At 45.6% G+C, this 12,134-nt stretch overlaps 1 protein-coding gene across 2 annotated transcripts in view; it reads right to left on the bottom strand.

The window, feature by feature from the left end:
• SLC23A2 (solute carrier family 23 member 2) overlaps positions 1 to 10,794 on the bottom strand; it is a 120,954-nt gene extending 110,160 nt beyond the window's left edge. For both annotated transcript variants that reach the window (XM_040414460.1, XM_040414462.1), the window contains exon 1: positions 10,707 to 10,794. The gene's annotated coding sequence lies outside the window, so the exon portion shown is untranslated. The remainder of the gene's footprint in view (positions 1 to 10,706) is intronic.
• Positions 10,795 to 12,134: the final 1,340 nt, after the last annotated feature.

Raw genomic sequence — 12,134 nt, 5'->3', positions numbered from 1 at the left:
GATCAAGACTGTGACAAACATATGACATTTGGAATTGACTCGGTGTTTCTTAAATTCATACTTAGTGTTTCAAAGAGTTATCTTAGCGTGTTGAAGACCTAGAAGACCCCCTGCCGGTTTATGGCCTTGCATTCCTTCCCTGAGGCTGGGCAAACCAAGTGGAGGTTTATGGGATTGTCAGGCTCCATCCTGCCTCTGTCTGAAGAAACTGAGCATCAAAGCTATTTAGCTTCGTCACCAAACGGATTGGCTGGAGGCTAGAACACATCTGACAACATTATCTGGTCACCATCCGGTTGAGCAAAGGAAATATAGAGTGTGCTTGCCCAGGGAAAGTTTTAAAAAACCCCACCTGGATATATGTGGGGAAGAGTCTGTGAGTGGGGCCATGCTATAACCCCAAATGTTAAATCACAGCTCCTCGGTTAAAGGACAAGAACTGAATGTCAAGCTCCACTAACAGAAATAGCTGAACCGCATCTTTTAGGGATGCGAGTTCGTTTTGGATAATCCCCTTTGTATTGCTCCTTTTAGTAAGTTGTATGCACCGTTTTTCAAATCATATTAAACCATTAAATTTAATATGTTGTGCTGAAGGAACAAAAAGAGAACAACTACACAGCGACATGTGCCGCACAACAAAAAAGGAATAACTACACTGCAACGTGTGTCGCACAACATTTTTTGTAATGGTATCACACTGCGACGCGACAGTTGCACAAAAATCCACTTTGGATAGATTTTTTGCAACTGTCTTGTCGCAGTGCGACACTACTGACTAGAATTATAAAAAAATCTTGCGTGACTTTTCGGTGACACATGTCGCCATGTAGTCCTAGCCTGAATCCTGGATCTGGAGCATGGAGAAAAAGAGATGCTGAGGAAGGTCTCAGGGCAACAAAGTCTAAGGAATGAAGTGAAAAGATCTCTAGCCTCAAAAGTTTAGAAAACATTAAGTACTTGTCTTAGCTTTGACCCAGAACTGTGTTTAGGTTTCGAAATGCGTAAGCAGAGCCCTGCTGCCTTGGAGACGCATTCCATGTTTTTTTTAAGAATGCTTCATTCAATGAAGGACTTGTTGTATAAAACATGCTGGAGATCTTCTCACTTCATCTCCTGGACATTATGATTACACATGCCAGGACAAATTTGCACTGTATACATATATTTTTTTTTTAGATCTGTGGAAGAAATCTGGATTTCTGTTGCAGATGTATAAAAAGTAAACAGTATATTGCCCAATTCCTAACAGAATCCTGAACACAGCCAAAAAGGGGTATTCCGGAAATACTATGGGGTTTAACAGATATGCTCACGTACATCTTCCCCAAATGACTTGCTTCCATCCTGTATGTAGTGCTTCCTGTTGCTGTATCCAACCAAACCCATGATGCACTTCTCCTCTCTCTGCAGAGCTCAAGCACCGCCCTTAATAACGCCCAGCTCGTTTATAGCTCCTCCCACCAAGATGGTTACATAGACACTCCCCTATCACTGCCCAAAATGGAAGATGGGAGCAATAAAGGTAGAAGAAGTATACTACAAAATGACAGCTACCTTCAGAAATGATCATTTTAAAGGATGCGGATGCAAAGCAGGAAACCCCTTTAAACACCATGCTATTTGTCTATGGCACACAGACGTTTTTGTATGGAAAAAGCATAAAAATAAAATACCGTAACCAGAAACACAAAGTACCCAAAGGATTGTACCTCGCATGTTGTGTAATACACATGGATATTTGTGCGGCAAATTCCCAGTGCAATACAGTAACAGTGAAGTAGATTGGATTGTCCTGTACACGGTGCAGAAATTGTGCACAATGTAAAATTACCTGCGGAGCGGATTTGAAACCTGCAGCAGTCAAGTTTCAGCCTTGTCAATGCAAAGGATGAAAGAGACAGTCATTTCCACAGCAAAAAAAGGGGCTCTGCTTACGCATTTCAAAACCTAAACACAGTTCTGGGTCAAAGCTAAGAAAAGTACTTAATGTTGGCTTGTTTTTTCCTGCGGACCTACTGTGAACTTTTGTTGTATTTTATGGTCTTTGTGGACATAAATCCGCAGGTGTTCGGAGGCAAATCTGTGCGGTCAATCCGCATCAATTGGTGCAGATTTGCATGCGGATTTGCGTGCGGTTTCGGTGCGGATTTTACAAAGTGAATGAAGAAAATCCGGTCAGGAAAAATAAAATAAATGGACATGCTGCAGATTTTAAAATCCGCACCGCAGGTCAAAATCCGCGCGGAAAAAATCTGCATCGTGTGCACTGAGAATTTCAAATTCTCATAGAATAAAATGTACATGACCTACAGTGCGGATTTTCCGCACGCAAATCCGCGCAGAAAATCCGCACGCAATCCTGATCGTGTGCATTTAGCCTTAAACAAGAACCCTCTTTCCACCAGCATTTACCACAATGCCTCCTTTAACTTTCACCACCATTTACAATTATGCCCCTTTTCCCAGAAGCAGTGACACTTCTCTCAGTTGCCCCCTAGTAGTTACAGCAAGCTACCCTCCAGCGGTTACAACTATTCAGCCTTGCTGCTTCTAGAAGTCAAAGCGGCATAACCACCTCTGCATCACTGTAGATGCGGCAGTGCCACTGCTTCCACCTGCGGTCACAGGATGGACGTCTCCCCTTTAGTCACAGCAGTGCCACTGCTTCCACCTGTGGTCACAGGATGGACGTCTCCCCTTTAGTCACAGCAGTGCCACTGCTTCTACCTGCGGTCACAGGATGGACGTCTCCCCTTTAGTCACAGCAGTGCCACTGCTTCCACCTGCAGTCACAGGATGGATCTCCCCCCTTTAGTCAAAGCAGTGCCATTGCTTCCACCTGCAGTCACAGGATGGACCTCTCCCCTTTAGTCACAGCAGTGCCACTGCTTCCACTTGCAGTCACAGGATAAATTTCCCCCCTTTAGTCAAAGCAGTGCCACTGCTTTCACCTGCGGTCACAGGATGGACCTCTCCCCTTTAGTCACAGCAGCTCGCCCTCTTTACTCAAGCTGGTTAAGAGGAAATATTTTTATCTACTATTGTTTGTAAACTCTGGCCCGTGAGTACATCAGTTATATTTAAAGGGGTCGTCCCCTTTGCACAATATCTTTTTGATCCCCTCAATATAAGCCAACCACTCAACTATCTGGGGGCAACCATGACATGAAGTGCTCAAATCCAGTGCAGAGCCCCCAGAGGGGAAATTAAGTATTACAAACAGAATATATGGAAGTGGCATCGCAGCAGCAGCCGGTGGCTGGTGTCATCACATGACAGAACAAACAGCAGTGGTTCATTGGTCATGGATAAAACCGGTTTTAACCAATACTATAGTCCAGTGATCAGAAACCTCCGGGACTGCAGCTGTTGGGAAACTACAACTCCCAGCATGCTCCATTCCCTTCTAAGTTCTGAGAATAGCTAAGAAAGTGTGCATGCTGGGAGTTGTAGTTTCAGAACAGCTGGAGTGCTGGAGGTTGCTGAACCTGATATCGTATTTTAGAATTTTCATTTTTACATTATGAGCTAATAGAAAGTGATTTTTTTCGGGATCAAAAACCCATTTAAAAAAAGGGATTATGTGTTGCCTGACACGTGTGCCATGTCTCGGACCGCATTCATACCATGCAGCTTTCCTCCAGTTTGATTCTTCTTCCTAAAGGATATTGAACTAAAAATCTGAGTCCTTTCCATTGACTTGTATGGAGGGCGCTGCTGAGGCGCCCGCCCTGCATATCTGGGCAAACACATAGTCACACTTTTTTTCTGCAAAAATTTGCAATTTTTTCCCCAGACGATTTGTGGTGTAAAGGGAAGGATACAGTGAAAGGTGAGCGGTCGGCCTGTGGTGTAGAAACGGGGGCGGACGCGGACAGCAGAGGGCTCCGTGCAAAGAGAATTCTCAACCTCCCCTATTCCCTCCCAACATTGCATATGCATACAGGTACGGCTACTTACACACCTGCGGCACTACGATCCGCCAAAGAATGCAAGAACACAAAGAATGCCGATTCTCAGCATTTTTGCCAGATTGTGGACAGAAACCCATTCTAGGCGGCCTCCATCTGCATCCAGCAGTGCTGGGGCCGGTGAAAGGCTGGACTCTCTGATGGAGATGTGAAGGTAGCCTAATACAGCCCCACATACAGTACAGACCAAAACTTTGGACACACCTTCTCATTCAAAGAGTTTTCTTTATTTTCATGACTATGAAGGCATCAAAACTATGAATTAACACATGTGGAATTATATACATAACAAACAAGTGTGAAACAACTGAAAATATGTCATATTCTAGGTTCTTCAAAGTAGCCACCTTTTGCTTTGATTACTGCTTTGCACACTCTTGGCATTCTCTTGATGAGCTTCAAGAGGTAGTCCCCTGAAATGGTTTTCACTTCACAGGTGTGCCTTGTCTGGTTTAATAAGTGGGATTTCTTGCCTTATAAATGGGGTTGGGACCATCAGTGGCATTGAGGAGAAGTCAGGTGGATACACAGCTGATTGTCCTACTGAATAGACTGTTAGAATTTGTATTATGGCAGGAAAAAAGCAGCTAACAGTCTATTCAGTAGGACTATCAGCTGTGTATCCACCTGACTTCTCCTCAATGCCACTGATGGTCCCAACCCCATTTATAAGGCAAGAAATCCCACTTATTAAACCTGACAGGGCACACCTGTGAAGTGAAAACCATTTCAGGGGACTACCTCTTGAAGCTCATCAAGAGAATGCCAAGAGTGTGCAAAGCAGTAATCAAAGCAAAAGGTGGCTACTTTGAAGAACCTAGAATATGACATATTTTCAGTTGTTTCACACTTGTTTGTTATGTATATAATTCCATATGTGTTAATTCATAGTTTTGATGCCTTCAGTGTGAATCTACAATTTTCATAGTCATGAAAATAAATAAAACTCTTTGAATGAGAAGGTGTGTCCAAACTTTTGGTCTGTACTGTACCTCTTACATCCAGTGACGTCGCCTCTGATGTCATGGATAAAACCGGTTTTAACCAATACTATAGTCCAGTGATCAGAAACCTCCGGGACTGCAGCTGTTGGGAAACTACAACTCCCAGCATGCTCCATTCCCTTCTAAGTTCTGAGAATAGCTAAGAAAGTGTGCATGCTGGGAGTTGTAGTTTCACAACAGCTGTTGTGCCGGAGGTTGCTGAACCTGATATCGTATTTTAGAATTTTCTTTTTTACATTATGATCTAATAGAAAGTGATTTTTTTCGGGATCAAAAACCCATTTAAAAAAAGGGATTATGTGTTGCCTGGGGGACGTTCTGACACTAATCGCAGCCACTAAACCATCGCACGTACAGCTCTGCTCAGCAGTGATGGATCCTTCATAGGAAACTATGGAATTTTGCATAATCCAAATGCATACCATGCAAATACCTTCCTGGGAGCCGCACCTCAGAGGACACAGCGTCACAATGCAGACCTCACCTATGTGGAAATCTAATGCCTACAGGGACATTTAAAGGGAGTGGTCCGGAAACTGGAATCTGACTGAAATAATGAGCTTGTAAGTACTTACCTCACAGATCCTGCCCCACAGCAGGGCCAGGCTCCATTTATCCGGCTGAGGTGGGGAGATCACATTGACAACACGACATCACCGCTGCAGCCAATAACTGACCGCAGCGGTCATGTGTTGTCAACATGATGTCACCGCTTCACTCAGTTAAACAGAGCCCAGCCGGGAGACCAGGAGCAGTAGTGTCGTACTTACCATTTCAGGCAGATCCCAGGGTTTGTCTGGTGTTCTCCTGAGATCAGACAACACATTAAAGGGGTTGTCTCACCTCATCAAGTTATATTAAAAATGCCTGACCAGTCAGAAAAATGCATTGAAATGCCGGATCAGTCTTTCCGGTGTCATCCGGCAAAACGGATCCGGCATTTACTTTTTTCACCTTCCGGTATTTTGAATGCCGGATCCAGCACTAATACATTCCTATGGGAAAAAAGACTGAACTGAAGACATCCTGAACGGATTACTCTCTATTCAGAATGCATGGGGATATAACTGATCAGTTCTTTTCCGGTATAGAGCCCCTAGGACGGAACTCAGTGCCGGAAAAGAAAAACGCAAGTGTGAAAGTACCCTAAATTATGTGTATAACATTGATATAAGTAACTTAATAATGTACTTTCATTAGCAGTAATGGCTCTGGCCCCCACTATCTCTGTATACACACTTACACAGACAATGCTATCAATCGCTGATACCACCTCCCTGTGTACAGCTATCTCTGTATACACACTTACACAGAAAATACACTATAGAGAAGGGGGGGTGAGCACCATGGGGCATCTACTGGCATTATATACTGTCACACATGGGGGGGAGGGGGACTATGGAGAAGTGGGGGAGAGGAGAACTATGGGGGCATCTACTGGAGGACATTATATAGGGGCATTTTGTACTGGCACAAACATGTGTACTATGGGGGTGGGGATGAGTACTATAGGGGCATTATGGGGGCACTATGGGGAAGGGGGGGGGGGGAGGAGCATTATGGGGCATCTACTTGGGAATTTTATACTGGCACATTACAGTGCCTTGCAAAAGTATTCACCCCCCTTACAGCCTTAAGATCAATGTTTTGTTAATCTGAATTTTATGTGGTGGATCAGAAAATAGTCTAAGTTGGTGAAGTGAAATGAGAAAAATATATAAAACTATTGTTTAGAAGGAAAAAAAAATGAAAATTGCCATGTGCGTATGTATTCACCCCCTTTGTTAGGAAGCCCATAAAAAATTATTGTGCAACCAATTGCTTTCAGAAGTCACATAATTAGGTAAATGATGTCACCTGTGTGCAACTAAGTGTCACATGATCTGTCATTACATATACACACATTTTTTGAATGGCCCCAGAGGCTGCAACACCTAAGCAAGATGCATCACTAACCAAACACTGCCATGAAGACCAAGAAACTCTCCAAACAAGTAAGGGACAATGTTGTTGAGAAGTACAAGTCAGGGTTGGGTTATAAAAAAATATCCAAATCTTTGATGATCTCCAGGAGAAACATCAAATCTATCATAACCAAATGGAAAGAACATGGCACAACAGCAAACCTGCCAAGAGACGGCCGCCCACCAAAACTCACGGACCGGGCAAGGAGGGCATTAATCAGAGAGGCAGCACAGAGACCTGAGGTAACCCTGGAGGAGCTGCAGAGTTCCACAGCAGAGACTGGAGTATCTGTATATAGGACGACAATAAGCCGTACGCTCCATAGAGTTGGGCTTTATGGCAGAGTGGCCAGAAGAAAGACATTACATTCTGCTAAAAACAAAAAGGCATGTTGTGAGTTTGCGAAAAGGCTTGTGCGAGACTCCCAAAATGTATGGAGGAAGGTGCTCGGCCATCAAAGAAAACGCTATTTCTGGCGCAAACCCAACACATCACATCACCCAAAATGTATGGAGGAAGGTGCTCTGGTCTGAGGAGACTAAAATTGAACTTTTCGGCCAAAGAAAATGCTATGTCTGGCGAAAACCCAGCACATCACATCACCCAAAGAACACCATGCCCACAGTGACACATGGTGGTGGCAACATCCTGCTGTGGGGACTGGGAAACTGGTCAGAGGTGAGGGAAAGATGGATGGTGCTAAATACAGGGATATTCTTCAGCAAAACCTGTACCACTCTGTGCGTGATGTGAGGCTAGGACGGAGGTTCACCTTCCAGCAGGACAATGACCCCAAACACATGGCTAAAGAAACACTTGGGTGGTTTAAGGACCCTTGCAGAAGAGCGAGTATTCCGCGCGGGTGCAATGCGTTATACGAATCCGGACCCATTCATTTCAATGGGGCCGTGTACATGTGCGTTGGTTTTCACACATCACTTGTGCATTGCATGAAAATCGCAGCATGTTCTATATTCTGCGATTTTCACGCTGGCCCTATAGAAGTGAATGGAGCTGCGTGAAAATCGCATCTCATCCGCAAGCAAGTGCGGATGCGATGGGTTTTTCACGCATGGTTCCTAAGAGATGTTGTTTGTATACATTCAGTTTTATACCACGCTCGTGCAAAACGCATCCAAACGCATTAAATCGCATTGCACCCGCACGATAAAAACTGAACAACTGAACGTGATCGCAGACAAAACTGAATGACTGTTGGCGAAATTGTGCATTTTTCCCTGAACGCATTCGCAACGCATCCGGACCTGATTCGCACAAGCTCGTCTGCATGGGGCCTAAGGGGAAACATGTAAATGTGTTGGCTCGGCCTAGTCACAGCCCAGATCTCAATCCAATAGAAAATCTGTGGTCAGACTTAGGCTGGGTTCAGACCTGAGCGTCTTTGATATGCGCGTTCAACGCGCGTTTTTGACGCGCGTTTTTTATGCGCGTTTTTTGCAATAGTAAACGCGCGTTTGACGCGCGTTTGTGTGATTGACTGCAATGTCCTATGGCCACAAACGCGCGTCAAAACGCCCCAAAGAAGCTCAAGTACTTGTTTGAGCGTAGGGCGTTTTACAGCGCGTTTTTCAGCGCTGTAAAACGCTCAAGTGAGAACCAGGGCCATAGGGAAGCATTGGTTTTCATGTGTTGAGCGTTTTACAGCGCTGAAAAACGCGCTGTAAAACGCTCAAGTGTGAACCCAGCCTTAAAGATTGCTGTTCACAAGCGCAAACCATCCAACCTGAAGGAGCTGGAGCAGTTTTGCAAGGAGGAATGGGCAAAAATCCCAGTGGTAAGATGTGGCAAGCTCATAGAGACTTATCCAAAGCGACTTGGAGCAGTGATTGCTGCTAAAGGCGGCTCTACAAAGTATTGACTTTAGGGGGTGAATAGTTATGCACATTGACCTTTTCTGGTATTTTATCCTATTTGTTGTTTGCTTCACAATAAAAAAAAACATCTTCAAAGTTGTCGGCATGTTCTGTAAATTACATGATGCAAATCCTCAAACAATCCGAGTTAGTTCCAGGCTGTGAGGCACCAAAATACCAAAAAAGTCAAGGGGGGTGAATACTTTTGCAAGGCACTGTATGTCAGGCACCATGGGGACGGGGGGAGACGCACTATATAATGGCACAATTTATAGGGCACTACGGGTACCTTTGCTAAACTGGGGGCACTAAGAAAGGTTTTCTTTGGGCACACGGTAGGGGGCATTGCCACATATTATGAGGGCAACTATGGGGACATTAGCACAAAGAAGAGGTATTTTTTTTGTACTGGCACATATTATAAAGATAATTAGTTCTGCCGGGGACTATGGGAGCATTATTACTTCTGGGGCACAGTGGGGACATGATTACCACTAAGTGCTCTCTGACAGAGAACTATTACTATTGGTGGGACTTCGGGGAGCACTATTACTGTGGGGGGCCCCCTGGAACTAGATCATTATTTTGGGGGGACATTATGTTTATACCATTAGTGTCAGGGACACTGTTTTTCTGGGCACAGTTATTTTTTTAAGGCACAGTGTGCCAATAATTACTGCAGGCAGTACTATCTGTGTGGTACCAGTATTTTCAGGGGAACTGTTTCTGCAGTATAGTATTGGGGGGCACAGCGGGCACAGTACTGGGGGTGGCAGGATGGGGTGTTCAGAGGTTGAGAGGATGATGGAAAAGTAAGAAACTAATATGTCTTCTTGTCAAACTCTGCAGAGAGAAGAGACGGCTGAGAGAAATCATCATGGCGGTCTGGTCCGAAAGGAGAAGATGAGGACAGAGAACGTCTACATCAGAGGCGACGTCACTGGATGGAAGAGGTATGGGGGGCTGTATTAGGCTACCTTCACATCTGCGTCAGAGAGTCCAGCCTGCACTGCTGGATGCAGATGGAGGCCGCCTAGAATGGGTTTCTGTCCACAATCTGGCAAAAATGCTGAGAATCGGCATTCTTTGTGTTCTTGCATTCTTTGGCGGATCGTAGTGCCGCAGGTGTGTAAGTAGCCGTACCTGTATGCATATGCAATGTTGGGAGGGAATAGGGGAGGTTGAGAATTCTCTTTGCACGGAGCCCTCTGCTGTCCGCGTCCGCCCCCGTTCTACACCACAGGCCGACCGCTCACCTTTCACTGTATCCTTCCCTTTACACCACAAATCGTCTGGGGAAAAATTGCTCATTTTTGCAGAAAAAAAAAAAGTGTGACTATGTGTTTGCCCAGATATGCAGGGCGGGCGCCTCAGCAGCGCCCTCCATACAAGTCAATGGAAAGGACTCCGATTTTTAGTTCAATATCCTTTAGGAAGAAGAATCAAACTGGAGGAAAGCTGCATGGTATGAATGCGGTCCGAGACATGGCACACGTGTGGCATCCGTGACAGTCACCAATTACAGCACTGCTCCCGCTGTCACAAAGCCGCAGCTTCCAGTGTGGTAAGGCATGCTGGGAGTTGTAGTGCCACAAGTTCCACATAACATGCCCAGTATAGAGGGGGTAAGTGGCCCCAGTCACGTGATTTACATGGACTGTCTTGCCCCAGCATGGTGCCACTCACATGTGGTGCCTCCACACAACCCTATGGGCAGGACACTGCAGTATGCAGTCTATGGAGGAAGAACTATGATGTGACATCAGCTGGCATCACATGGCACTGTCACCCCTCATCAATGCCCTCCAGGCCCATGGCTGCCCTCCCATCTGTCCCCAGCTTTGTGCCCTCGCCTCGATAACCAGCACTAGCGCCCCCTTCTGTATTACCTGCCATCACCGGCTGTTGATGGGCGAATGGCTGCGGCGGCCCGTGACCCTAGGCTTTGTGTGCATCGGCAGCTCTGCCAGGAGGCGGGCCCACAGGCTCAACTGTCACTGACAGTTCCGAGTTAACCACGCCCCTTTTACGTTATTGCGTAGACGCCGTGTTCTGGCATGAAGCTCCGCTGCGTAACGCTCTGCCAGCCCCTGACTGCTTCCTGTGCTGCGGCCGCTTTCCAGCCCAGTGCTCGGCTCATGCGCAGATCAGCTCTGAATACTGCTGTGTACTGAGTGATTATTCCTCGGCGAAGTTATGCATATTCAACAGTTTAGGGCAATTCGGTGTTAAAGAGCAATGTGTCTCCTCTCCTGACATGTCTGCTGTAGTAATAACAATTCTGGGGCATCTTTTCATGTATCTCTATGTTGTGATGTCCCTCTTTTATTCCTACTATGAATTACCTACCTGAATTACTAGCAGTTTGCAGTAAAGGTCCAGATGGGTGTCCCTGCACATTCTGCCATTATCTAATCACTGCTGATACTGTCAGACTGTGCCCCCAACTGGTAACACCCAGCTGGACTTTTATTGCAGGCCATTCAGTTCTAATCTTCTAGTAGGAACAATCGAGGAATACATGACCTACAGCATGCTCCAGAATTGTTAGTGCAAATGGTCCCTAAGACAGACATGTCAGGAATGGTGAGCCTATCATCACATATGAAGACCCTAAACCTCCGCCATAGCGATCTACAGGGATTTAATAGGTTTGTAAAGATGTCACTTTCAGCACAAAGGAAAGAATAAAGTTATAAAGTAGCGCACGGTCGCTGTGAGTAGTCATATGAGCGGTTCTGGCCTCAGCAATAGCTGTGCACTCCCAGTTTGCAAGCCGACTCCATCAGTGCACTGCGCATGCGCCAGAGCCGATCCTGTATACAGCATGAGGATCTCTGTCCCCAGTCACTATACACTGTAAAGCTGGCCATGCACATTTGATGCTGAACCCTCCAATGTTAGCAGCACGCGGAGATGATTCTCAGTAAGGATGGGGCTGTTGAATTTCAACCTGCCCAATCCTTTTGTTCTTGGAGAAATCACATCCAGAAGAGGTGTCTGTCAGCGGCTTACTCCCAATCGAGCTGCATGTGTATGTAGGATCAGAAGATAGCTGCTGGCCCAAAGGTATCTCGTGTGTATGCCGTAAGGGTTCGTTCAGACGGCGGTATGTTGCTTTCCGCATCTGATCCGCAATGTTGCAGATTAGATGCGGACCCATTCACTTCCTTTCCATGGCTCCGTAAAACAAATAAAACATCTCCTGTACTTGTCAGTGAAAATCAGGACATGGCCCCTTTGAAGTCTATGGGTCTGCAAAAATTCGGAATGCAATCCGTTTTTTTGAGGACATGCTAAACTGTCTGCAAAAAAAA

The sequence above is a fragment of the Bufo bufo genome, chromosome 1, assembly GCF_905171765.1.
Source record: "Bufo bufo chromosome 1, aBufBuf1.1, whole genome shotgun sequence".
NCBI lineage: Eukaryota > Metazoa > Chordata > Amphibia > Anura > Bufonidae > Bufo > Bufo bufo.
This window is presented reverse-complemented; position numbering and strand designations above follow the sequence as displayed.